The sequence below is a fragment of the Candoia aspera genome, chromosome 12 (assembly GCF_035149785.1).
Source record: "Candoia aspera isolate rCanAsp1 chromosome 12, rCanAsp1.hap2, whole genome shotgun sequence".
In the NCBI taxonomy this organism is placed as follows: Eukaryota; Metazoa; Chordata; class Lepidosauria; order Squamata; family Boidae; genus Candoia; species Candoia aspera.
In genome coordinates this window covers 20,833,444-20,844,732 of record NC_086164.1, presented here as the reverse complement: position 1 = coordinate 20,844,732, position 11,289 = coordinate 20,833,444, and positions in this window count along the sequence as shown.

Sequence of the window (11,289 nt, the reverse complement as noted above, 5' to 3'; positions counted from 1 at the left end):
CGCTCACGCCCCCCTGCGCCCCCTCCCTGACCCTCCCCTGCCCAGCAGCAGCCACTTACCCACCTGCCAGGCAGGGACTTGCCACTTCCTGCCAGCTTCCCCACTGACTTTGGTTGTGGGAAGCCGGCAGGAGGTTGCCTCGCATGGTATCCAGTTAAGGATGGCAATGCTAAGCAATGCAGCCACATTTTACATCTGCTTTGCTTAGTGATGGAAATTCCGGTCCCAATTGTCATCGCAAGTTGAGGACTACCTGTATGAATTTGATTTTGTTGTCAGTGCTTGAGGGAACAAGATTATTGACCAATCTGGGGAACCTCCCTCTGACTTTCAAATAACCTGCAAGAGCAGGGGAAGGGAATGGGTTGGGTGGGAGTGTGAGAAAAGGTCGGGCTAGAAGGACAAAGGCTGGGGATTGGATCACACAACATTTTAGACTAGCCAAAAATGGTGCTGGGTCATTATGTGGTTCAAAATGTGGGAAACCCAACCACTGTTTCAGTAGGTTGTGTGAACTATTATATTAAGCCATAATATGCTTTATTGTTTTGAGTTTAGCATAGTACAGTATGTGAATGCAATAACTGTGTTTTGTACATCCAAGTTTTAGATTTCACATATGAAGGGAACCAATCCTAGTAGCCATTATGGAGGCAGAAGGAGGGAGGTAGAGTACTTCTAGAAAGGCACAGTCTCTGCCCAGCGCATGAGGGCAAGAAAGGAGAGGTGCCCACAGTGTAGAGGCTGAAAGATTAGATGTAAATAGGTGAGCAGAAGGGAGGGAGAGGATCGAATGTCCAGGATGAAGGGTCCAAAGGAGAAGAGTGAATGTCCAGGAGGTGGAGCTACACACTCCAAGGCTGAATTCCAAAAAGGGTTTCTTGCAGCCAGGGAGACCCACAGAAAAGTTATTGGAAGTCCAAAGCCAACCCAGCCCAGCCCAGTCCTTCATGGTTCTAGAGGATGAAGGCAGGAGACTTTTGTTCAGATGACTCTGGAGTAGTCTTTCAAATCACAGATTTACAAATACTGGACTTTGCTTGTATGAGGGAAGTATCCTCAGGCAGAGAGTTTTATCCTAGACACATTCTGCACTTACTTACCTGGTGCTCAGCCAGCCTGATCATGTGGCAAAATCAGTCCCCGGCAGTTCCCTTACAAGCTGCTCTGACTTCTACGTTTAGTCCATCGGCAGCCATAAGCTGGGTGGCTCTAGCTATGAACTTGGACCTGGGCAGTGCTGGAGCAAGGTCAGCAGGACCTTCACAGGGGGTGGCTGTGGTGAGGTGCACCTTTGCAGAGTGATGTCTCATACGGGAGCCATGATCCTTCCTGAGCCAGTCATAAGATGATGAACTGTATTACTATCACTGACCAGCAAATTAAATGGTTGACATCATAAAAGAATAGAAAACCAAGTGTGGGAAGCCATGACACAGGGAAGAAAGAATATACATTATCTAGAACAATAAAATGCCTTAAAATCTGAAACATGCTAAGACTTCAACAGGAGTGCATATGGCACTGGCTGCAATACAGTACAGTAAGCATGGATAGCAGGATATTAAAATTAGAACCTAAACACTGAAAACAAAATGACTAAATTAACAAAAATATTTGAAGAGTAAAATTCTAGAATTCTACCCATTGATTATTATGGTATTGAGTGAATATCTAGGGACATGAGTATGTAAAAATGTTTGAGTAAAATCATATATTAGTCAGTGACAATAAGATATGATGGGAGAGGAGACCTAGGTGAGATGTAAGAAACACAGAAGAACAATGTACAATTATACATTAATAAAATTAAAAAATTAAGAAAATTGCATAGGGTAATGGCAGCTAAAGGAAATTTTGCAACTCTCCTCGTGGTGTTGAGGTTCTGGTCTGATACCAATGAACAAATAAGATTGTCCTCCAGGCTGAAGGGACTTCAGTTGGCAGATGAAAGAATAAGGGTGGAGCGTAAGTTAGTCTAAGAGGGGACTTCAAAGGGACACGTGGGCTGGTCTCAGGTTCCTCCAGAGCACAGGGACAAGTTCAGGCTGCAAAAGGAATATTATTATATCTTCCCTCCAAGTCAGCTAGAGAGAAAACTCTACGGTGTGATGGGGAGGGGATATTGAACGAATAGTTGCTGGCATGGAAGGTGTCCTGTTTATATACTTTCAGTTACGCTGGCTGAATACGCCCTGCTCCACCTGAAGAATTTTGCCAAACACCCGCTGCCTTTTTACAGCTCTTGTTTTTGGAGGCCCGGGGCTAGGAGGCTGTTACCTGAGAAACCAACTGACATAAATCACTTTGGATCCTAGCTTTCCAAGAAAAGGGGAAATCATCAAAAAGGCTCATGGCCACCAGGGAATTACTGGAAAAGTGAAGCTTAAGCCAAAAACGGAGCCCTAAATTCATGGGCCCTAAAATCCAGCAGAATGCAAAGTGCGCATTTTGAACATAGCAGGTACTCCAATAGTGCTCTTAAGAATGTGTATTGCATCTAGGGACTTCAGGTTATTGTATGCACATACCTATGAGCCACGTAACATTTAACGTTGAGCAGTCTTATGGCAGCAGGTACATTCTTACCTCCTCTGGCATGAAAGACGCAGTGCTGATCTGTAGATGATTGCGACAGCTTCCACCAGAGCCTTTCTCTAGGTATTGACGCAAAGGCTGATTTTAGATCAATAAAGGCAACATACAGGGAGCACGTATATTGCTCTGCCCCAAACTGCAGGGTAGCACATTGATCCATGCTTGATCTTCCCTCACCCAAGTCTGCTTGTTCATCCACAAGAAATTGCTCTTGTTTTAACCAGTTGAGAAGCCTATGAAATAGAAAGTGTATGTAGAGTTTACTGGGAATACTGAGAAGGCTAATGGTGAGCCAGTCGTATTTGCAGGGCCATCCATCTTGCCTTGACTACTGCAATGCACTCTATGTGGACATACCCTTGCAGGATGTCCAGAAGTTGCACTTAGTCCAAAATGGAGCAGCTGAAAATGGAGCTAACCAGCACAAGGGGCCACAATCATCTCACTCATCTGAGAGATCTCCATTTGCTGCCAGTTTTTTCCTGGACATAAGTCAAGGGCTTGAAAGCTTAAAGGCTCCATGGACTGCCTCTTACTTACTTAATCATCTTACTCTTCAAATCTGCAGGAGACGCCCTTTGGAAAATATCTCCCAAGTTTTGGGTAGTTAGAAGAGGGCAGGGGCATCCATGTATATGTCAAAAAAGTCAAAATGGTGGCCACAATTGTGTGGTTGAAGCATCATCCCTTTTGAACATGTGCTGCATATGATGCACATAAAAAAATGGATGGAGCTTCAATCACATCACTGTGGCTGCCATCTTGACTTTTTTGACCATAACTTGGGGATATCTCTGTCAGGATAATCATTATGCATCCTAGTTTCTGAAAGAGAAGGAAAACCTCAACAGCTGTTGAGCTTTTTGTGCCTGTCCTGTGGTTACACTGAGCTTTGCAATTCCAGCTTGGGACTTGAGAGCCGCCCCCTCCCCGCCTGTCCTGGATGGCTGTCCACCCTGCTGGACCCAGGCCTGAGGCTCTGCCAGGAGAAAGGGCCTGGGTGGCTTCTTACCTCCATTACTTGAAATGGGGCCCCTTCTTCTCGCTATTTGTCCTTGGAGGCAACGGGCTGCTTTTGAAGGAATCTGTTGTTTTAAAGCAAAAAGAGTTGTTTCAATACCTCCTTTTCCTTCAATTTTTGAAGACTCACAAAAGGCCTACACAACAACACTGCCAAGTCACCCGAGGGAGCTTTTGCAGCTGAGAGGGGACTTGCATGAGGGTGTTCTCAGTCCAGGTCTAGACTGAAAATCACTCTTTGCTCTTTTCAGGTGGTTTTGAGGGCTAGGCGCAACACAGACCAAAGGAAGACCGGAGGACATCAAGAGGGGCCTTCGGATATTCAAGTCGGGGGCTTCCACAGGAGGGGCAAAAGTCCACAAGGTGGTGATCGCGATAGTGTGCCTTCCATCTTGCAGACTTTGCCGCGCCCACCCCGCTCCGGCAGAGACTCCTGCTGCTGTGCCTGAACAGGGTCCCCAGGTTCCTTCCCTGTTCCTAGCAGAGCAATTCTTCACCAAGACAAGGGATATCATTCATTGTGGCCATTTTTCTTTCTTTCTTTCTTTCTTTCTTTCTTTCTTTCTTTCTTTCTTTCTTTCTTTCTTTCTTTCTTTCATTCATTCATTCATTCATTCATTCATCAAATTTCTTCACTGTCCATCTCATTCATATCACCACGGTATGTGTGGTGACAGCTTGAGTTCTGGTTCAAACCTATCCATGTCAGTGACATGCAAACCACCTATGTTTTTCTGAATCCTGAAAATCCTAACAACTCCTTCACAAATCAAATGATATTACAACACTGGAAGTATTTCCTTCAGATATACAGTGGTCTGAAACTCTGTGGGACTTGGATGGGAACACATCTGAATTTGAAAGGTATTTGGTGGTGCACTCACAAAATGGTAGTCATGGGAGATTTGCTTGCGGCTGCTGTGGTAGTCAGGGCCATTTACTAGTTGCCAGCCCCACCAGGTAGAGCAGACCGGGAAATCAATTCCACAGGAAAGCAGAAACTACTTGTATTGAGACTGGCTGTAACAGAATCTTGCAAGCCTGACTGTGCTGGACCTCCTCCCCCTTCTTATACTCCAGTGAATCAGGGAGGTGTCTAGCTGATCTGCTTCCGAACATTATCTCATTTCTCAGGACTTATAAACATGTCAGCTCATTTTACCTAGGAAAGGGTTCTTACATATTTCTGAAAGGTCATCTTCCTGACTCTCTACACCAGGAGATAAAACTGCCCACTCCCCCATGAATAAGCAGGATCTTTTAGGAGCCCAAAGGAATTGATGCAAATAAATAGCATGCCACAGTTTGGTACTTTCCTTTGCAGTATGTCAGCTTCCCTTTTATTTTTTGTAATTAAAACTATCTTATTAAAAAGATCCAGTTAGATGCCAGCAGGGATAATGGTCTGGTGCAGATGCCTGGGGTAGGTTCTTGCCCAGTTATCTGGGAACACATTGACCCTGCTGCTCCTGAGGAAGTGGACAGGATTCCAGGGACTGTGAGCTCAGCCACCTGCGTGTTGGATTTGTGTCCCTCCTGGCTAGTAAAAGCCTCCTGGGAGGTGACGTGTGGGTGGGTACTGGCAGTGACTAATGCATCTCTGGAGGAGTGGGTTGTTCCCCAGCCTTTTAAAGAGGCTGTGGTTCACCCCCTCCTTAAGAAGCCATCACTGGACCCCACCCTGATGGACAGTTTTCGCCCAGTCTCCCACCTCCCCTTTTTGGGAAAGGTTGTTGAGATGATGGTTGCGCTGCAGCTCCAGAGGATCTTGGATGAAATGGATTATCTGGATCCCTTTCAGTCAGGATTCAGGCCTGGATATGGGATGGAAACAGCATTGGTTGCGTTTTTCGATGATCTCTGGCAGGAGCAGGATGGAGGGTGTGCGACCATCCTGGCTCTACTTGACCTCTTGGCGGCTTTCGATACCATCGACCATGGTATCCTTCTGGAGTGGCTTCGGGGGATGGGGGCGGTGGACACTGTGCTGTCCTGGTTTACCTCCTTCCTCCGGGGCTGTTTCTAGTCGGTGTTGATCGGGGGGGAGAGGTCCCGCCCTTGCCCCTGCTTTGTGGGGTGCCACAGGGGTCGGTGCTCTCCCTGCTTCTGTTCGACATCTACATGAAGCTGCTGGGTGAGATCATCCGCCACCATGGGGTGAGATATCATCAGTATGCTGATGATACTCAGTTGTACCTCTCTGTCCACGGTAAGTTAAGCAATGCCGCGACTTCCCTCTTCTGGTGCCTGGAGGCTGTTGAGGTCTGGATGGGAAGCAACAGGTTGAAGTTGAACCCTGGCAAGATGGAATGGCTGTGGGTTCGGGTCTGTTTGGTTTCCAGAGAGTTACCATCTTTGGTCTTGGATGGGGTTGCACCGCTCCAGACAGACCCTGTGCATAACCTGGGGGTTCTTCTGGACTCACAACTCCTGCTTGAAGAGCAGGTGACAGTTGTGGCCAGGAGAGCCTTTGCACAACTGTGTGTTGGGCACCAGCTACGCCCATTCCTGGACCAACAGGCCCTTCTCACAGTCACCCACGCCCTAGTGACCTCCCGTTTGGACTATTGTAATGTGCTCTATGTGGGGCTGCCCTTGAAAAGTATTCGGAAGCTTCAGTTGGTTCAAAATGCAGCAGCCTGCACAGTTTTGCCCAAGCCTAGACTTGCCCATGTGTCACCTCTTTTGCGGGAGCTGCATTGGTTGCCGATTTGCTTCCGGGTCCAGTTCAAGGTGCTGGCTGTCACCTTTAAAGCCCTACGTGGCTTGGGGCCAGGTTATTTGCAGGACTGCCTTTCCCCAGTCACACCCATCGGGCCCACCAGAGCAGGGAGGCAGGGCATGTGGTGGGCCCTTCAGTTAGGGAGGTACATCTAGTGGGACCAAGGAAAAGGGCCTTCTCCGTGGCGGCTCCCTCCCTGTGGAACATCATCCCCCCAGATATAGGATCGGCCCCCTCCTTGGTCCTGTTCCGGAAGGCCCTGAAGACATGGTTCTGTCAATGGGCCTGGGGACCCCGGGCTGTTTGTCATGATCGCCGGTGCGATGCTGGCGACATCGCAACGGCTCGCATGACAAAGCACGGAGGCTTGCTAATGACTGGAGAGGGATGGGTGATAAAACAGGACAAAGACAGTAATGGGTCTAGGAGATCTACAAGCCCTCATCGCCCGGTAATTGGCAATTAACACCATTAGCAAGGAGAAGACCAGGGCGAAGATCGGAAGGGCGTGTCCGGACGCTTTCAAGGAATTCTGAAGCCTAATCGCCCAGTAACGAGCCATTACGCCGCAGAAAGAAAGACGGAGCAATGCCCGAGGCGATTGGGGCTGGACGATCTCTCACCTAGCAAGCATGGATGGCCGGTCACCCCGTGGAACTCGTGGGGCACACCCGGGGAATGTGGGGGTGGAGCGCTATTTGGCGTGAGGCTATTTAATTCAACTTTTGGCACGCTTCTCTCACTCTCAGCTTTCTACTGGTGTGCACTCTATTCTGAATAAAAGCCAGAACTTAACTTTGCTTATAGTCTGAGTCTTCTATTTAGCTTAGGCACTCCTCACACTGTTTCAGAGCCCGTCAAGTGGCTGGTATGAAGGGGTTTGCTGCTGCCGGTGGGAGCGGGAGCTGACTATTGTGTTTTTTATGGTTTTTAATTCTGTAAGCCGCCTGGAGTCACCGTGAGTGAGTTGGGTGGCTCTATAAATCTGTTTAATAAATAAATAAAAAGCCAGGTGGGCTCTAATGGGAGTGTCGAGGCACATGGATGTCCAAGGATGATGCTATCCTGGTCTGAAGACTCTGCTCTCCTTGAGCTGAACAAGCATCCTATCCCATTTGCAGAAATGCTGAGAAACATGGACTGCACACATTAATTTATTTGCTTAATTTGCATTTATGCTGCTAAGTGAACTCATTTAATTGATGATGGTTGTTCTTCCTACATTAATATTGTAAGTATAAATAATTATTGAGAATTTAAATATTAATAAATATTCAATATTTATATAAAAGTGACTTTGACTTTTAAAAAGAAGCAAGCTTATTTAATTGTTGATAACATAATAGGGTTCCTACATGACAGCCTTAGACGTAGGGTTTCCATATCTTCAGCATTTAAGATTTGTATGGGTTTTTGTATTTCCTTTTTCCATTCCTTGTTTGTGCCTATAGCAATAAAAAAGAAATAAAAAAGAACAGGAGAAAAGAAGGAAGAGGATGAAGCTGAGCCCCCCCCCCCCCCCCGCCACAGAAAGAAAGCCCCAGAAGGGGATCTCCAGTAAGTTAAAACCCCAGCGTGGGCTGCAGTGGGACATTCACTTCTCAAGTTTTCAGGTTAGCCAAGTACAAGCTCTTGACTCAGAAGGAAAATGTGTTAGCCAAACTCCTGCTTGCTACCTCATTCAGTGAGCAACTATCTGCCTTATATTCTTCTTACAGCCTCTCCTTACTCAGCAAGAAACATCACTCAATCAGCCACAGTTGGTGATCACCATCTCTCAGGACACCCTCCTTGCAATGAGCAACTATGCAGGAGAGCACCTTTTTGACTTTCAGAGCTGAGCATACAGACTTCAGAAGATCGCTCTGCCCTCTTCCTTGCCTCCTCTCCCTAATCTACTCAATAAATTTGTGTTTGTTCTCTCCATGTTATTTTACTTACTGTAATAAATACTGTTTATAGTTAAGGGACTGAGGAGGTGCACCAGCTTAAATAAAGCATTATAACTAAGTATGTATATCTTGACATGCCACTGAAATCAACAAAACTTCAAAATGCTCAATTTAAACTGGATGCTGATGGCTGTCTTTGCATTATGTATATTCATAACCTCAGATTCCTATATAAAAATAAGAATTCCAAAATCATTGTCCAAATAAAGTTTTGCACTAATCCAGTACATCAAATCTATCTCCTCATGAAATAGCAAGACTCCATAGGCTGTGTCCCTAGTAGATAGCCATGCTTGACCTCAGGCTGGCTAATGACATTTCTGCCTGAGCATTCTGAGGTCATTGACCATACAGTGCCTGTTAGGGTGCTACAGTTTCTGGCCTTTGCTAGTTCTAGCATTTCTGGCTGCAGCATTGCCTGAGACTTGTTCTGAGTGCTGGAAGTCCTGGCAAATCCAGCATGCCTCATTAGCATGTGAATTATCATGTAAATTGAGTTGTCCCACAATGCAACTCCGAGGAAACTGTTTGTTGCCACTCCCACTTCCTGTTTCCCTCTTTCTCTTTCTTCCACCCAGGGAGAAGCAAGCATGCTGCTCTGCTCTCTCTTCATCAGGGCCATGTGCTTGGGCCTTGATGAAGGATTCTGCCCATTTCTTCCATGCAACTCTTGGCAGCTGTAGGGCTGAGAGTTTAGGGCAAACTAAGTATGTAGAAAGAAAAGAAGAACAAAGGAACTTCATCTTTTCCACCAAGATGGATGTAACAGAACAACAAAGAATAAAGTCAGTAAGATTCTTTTTACTTCTTAACCTAATATGTCTAAGCATGTGATTCTTTATGCTTGGGAGGGCTGGATGTGTAAGATCAATAATCTATGTTTCTCTGGCATGTTCACTGAAGCTATCTAAGATAATTATCTTTTTCTGTGCCAGCTTCACAGCTGTGTTATAAGCTCTGCTCCATTTCAGTGGTTCTAGCAGGCCACTGAATTGGCTTCATTGAGGAAATCTGCCCCTTGCTAGGGCAAAAGAAACAGCTGTTGGCATCATCATGCTTTGCCTTGACTGTCTTGATCCTATCTGGGTTCTGAAAACAGCAGAATAAGGCTACCTAAATGATGGTGTGAAAATGGGACAAGCCAGCCCCACAAAGACAGGAGGCAAGCTTGGGGTGGCTGGGCCCTTCTGGTCCAGCTGAAGCTAATGGGTGTAGTCAGGCTCCAAGAGAGAAGCTTAGTTTTGCTGAGGCAAAAGTCAGGTAGGACTCTGCTTCATACTGTGCTCAGTGGCAACTTGCTGGGCCACTGCTCCTTTTCCCCTGTGCCACAGGGGCAAAATGGGTGCAGCAAATCAAGGACCAGGCACTGCTTGGCCAATACGCACAGAGCCGTGCCAGAGAGTCAGGGTGAGAAGCAGGTCCTCTGTTTACTTAGTTGGTGGCACAAAGCACGATCTGCCGACCTTTCCTCATTTCTCGTGTCCCCTCTTCCTCCCTCAAGCCCTAAAGGAATCCAATCCGGTGGAACAAGATTTTGTGCCAAGTCAATCTTCCTCTTTCCAAAGCTCAAAGCAAGAAACACATCCAAATAAGGACTAAGAATTATCTGGCTCCCCGTTGAGTGAAACTGTCATTCATTGTGACAAAAAATGAAAAAAAAAGAAAAACCCATCTCACGGATGGGGCAGAGATCTGATCAGCGTCCTGGAGGGTCTTAGCTCTTTCGCCTCTGCTTGACCCTCCTCAGATGCCTCTTTTCCTCATCACCCTCCACATTTAACAGTCACTGGCCTCAGTTTCCCCAAAACCCTTTCTAAATCCCCTCCCTCCACCGAATGCAAAGAACCGACAAAGTTTCCCAACATTTTTGCTTAGATTTCTGTTTCAGCTTCCTGCAAATAAAATAAATTTTTATTTTGAAAATAAAAATTCTCTTCTGTGTCAGAGAAGCCCTGATCTGGAGCTGTACCCAGCTTAAGAAAAAAGCCCTGGATTTTGTCTGCAGTGACCTTCCCAGTCTGCAGTGACCTTCCCAGTTCTCCGTCCACATCAGGGGCCCATGCAAGTCATTTCAGTCTGGTCCTTTCTTCTCCTGGATCTCCTGACCAGCTGTGGTGCCTCCTCTAGATGGCCTCAGTCCTGAGGCAGGACAGCGATGCTCCCACCACCAGCCTAGATAGAATCCTAGCCCAGGATTCTATCACAGCTGTTTCAGATAAACTGGGACGGGTGGCAGGAATGGGAAGATATTTGCATAAAATTTGCAGGCACTGATTTGTATCCACTGACAAGCCTCTAGGCCAACTGTAATGGTATGAGAACTTTGGCTCTCAGAGCTGACCTCGAGTCACAGCCGACACTCCCCAGCCCAGAGACCTCATATGCCTCCCCAGGACTCTTTTGCAGAGTGGGCAGGACCCAAGGTCTTCACCCTTGAAGGCTCTGGGAGATACTGGTCAGTGGGCATAAGGGGTGCCTTAAAATTTGCATTAAAAACATTTTATCGTAACCCTCTCAGCCAATCATCTTAGATGTCAGGCCATGCAGGGAAGAGTTAGGAGTAGGACAACGACTGCCTTTAGCTGTGGGTGAAAGCCCTTTGCTCACCACCTGCCAAATGTGCCCACCAGGTCAAAAAAGTGGCATAGCTCTTTTTAGACCCCTGGGCACATTTGGACTTCACCTAGGAATCCAAAATAAAATAAAGGGGGTGGGGATGGGGGGTGGGAGAGCCTGCTGGACACCAAGGAAGGTGTCTACAGACTGAGAATGTTGGTGTCTATGGATGCCAGATTCCTTATCCAGGCTGTTACCTAAATTTCTGTGCTGATAGAGATTCCATGAAAATGTTTTCTGCCATGGAAAACTAAGTTTTTGAATAGTATTATTTAGCTCTTCAAAGCTTTGAGATGAGTTTCTGAATTTTATGCTTCTTCTAACCCTTGCTGATTAAGGCTTCTGTTCTGAAGGACATGAATTGAGAAAAATGACCCAGGA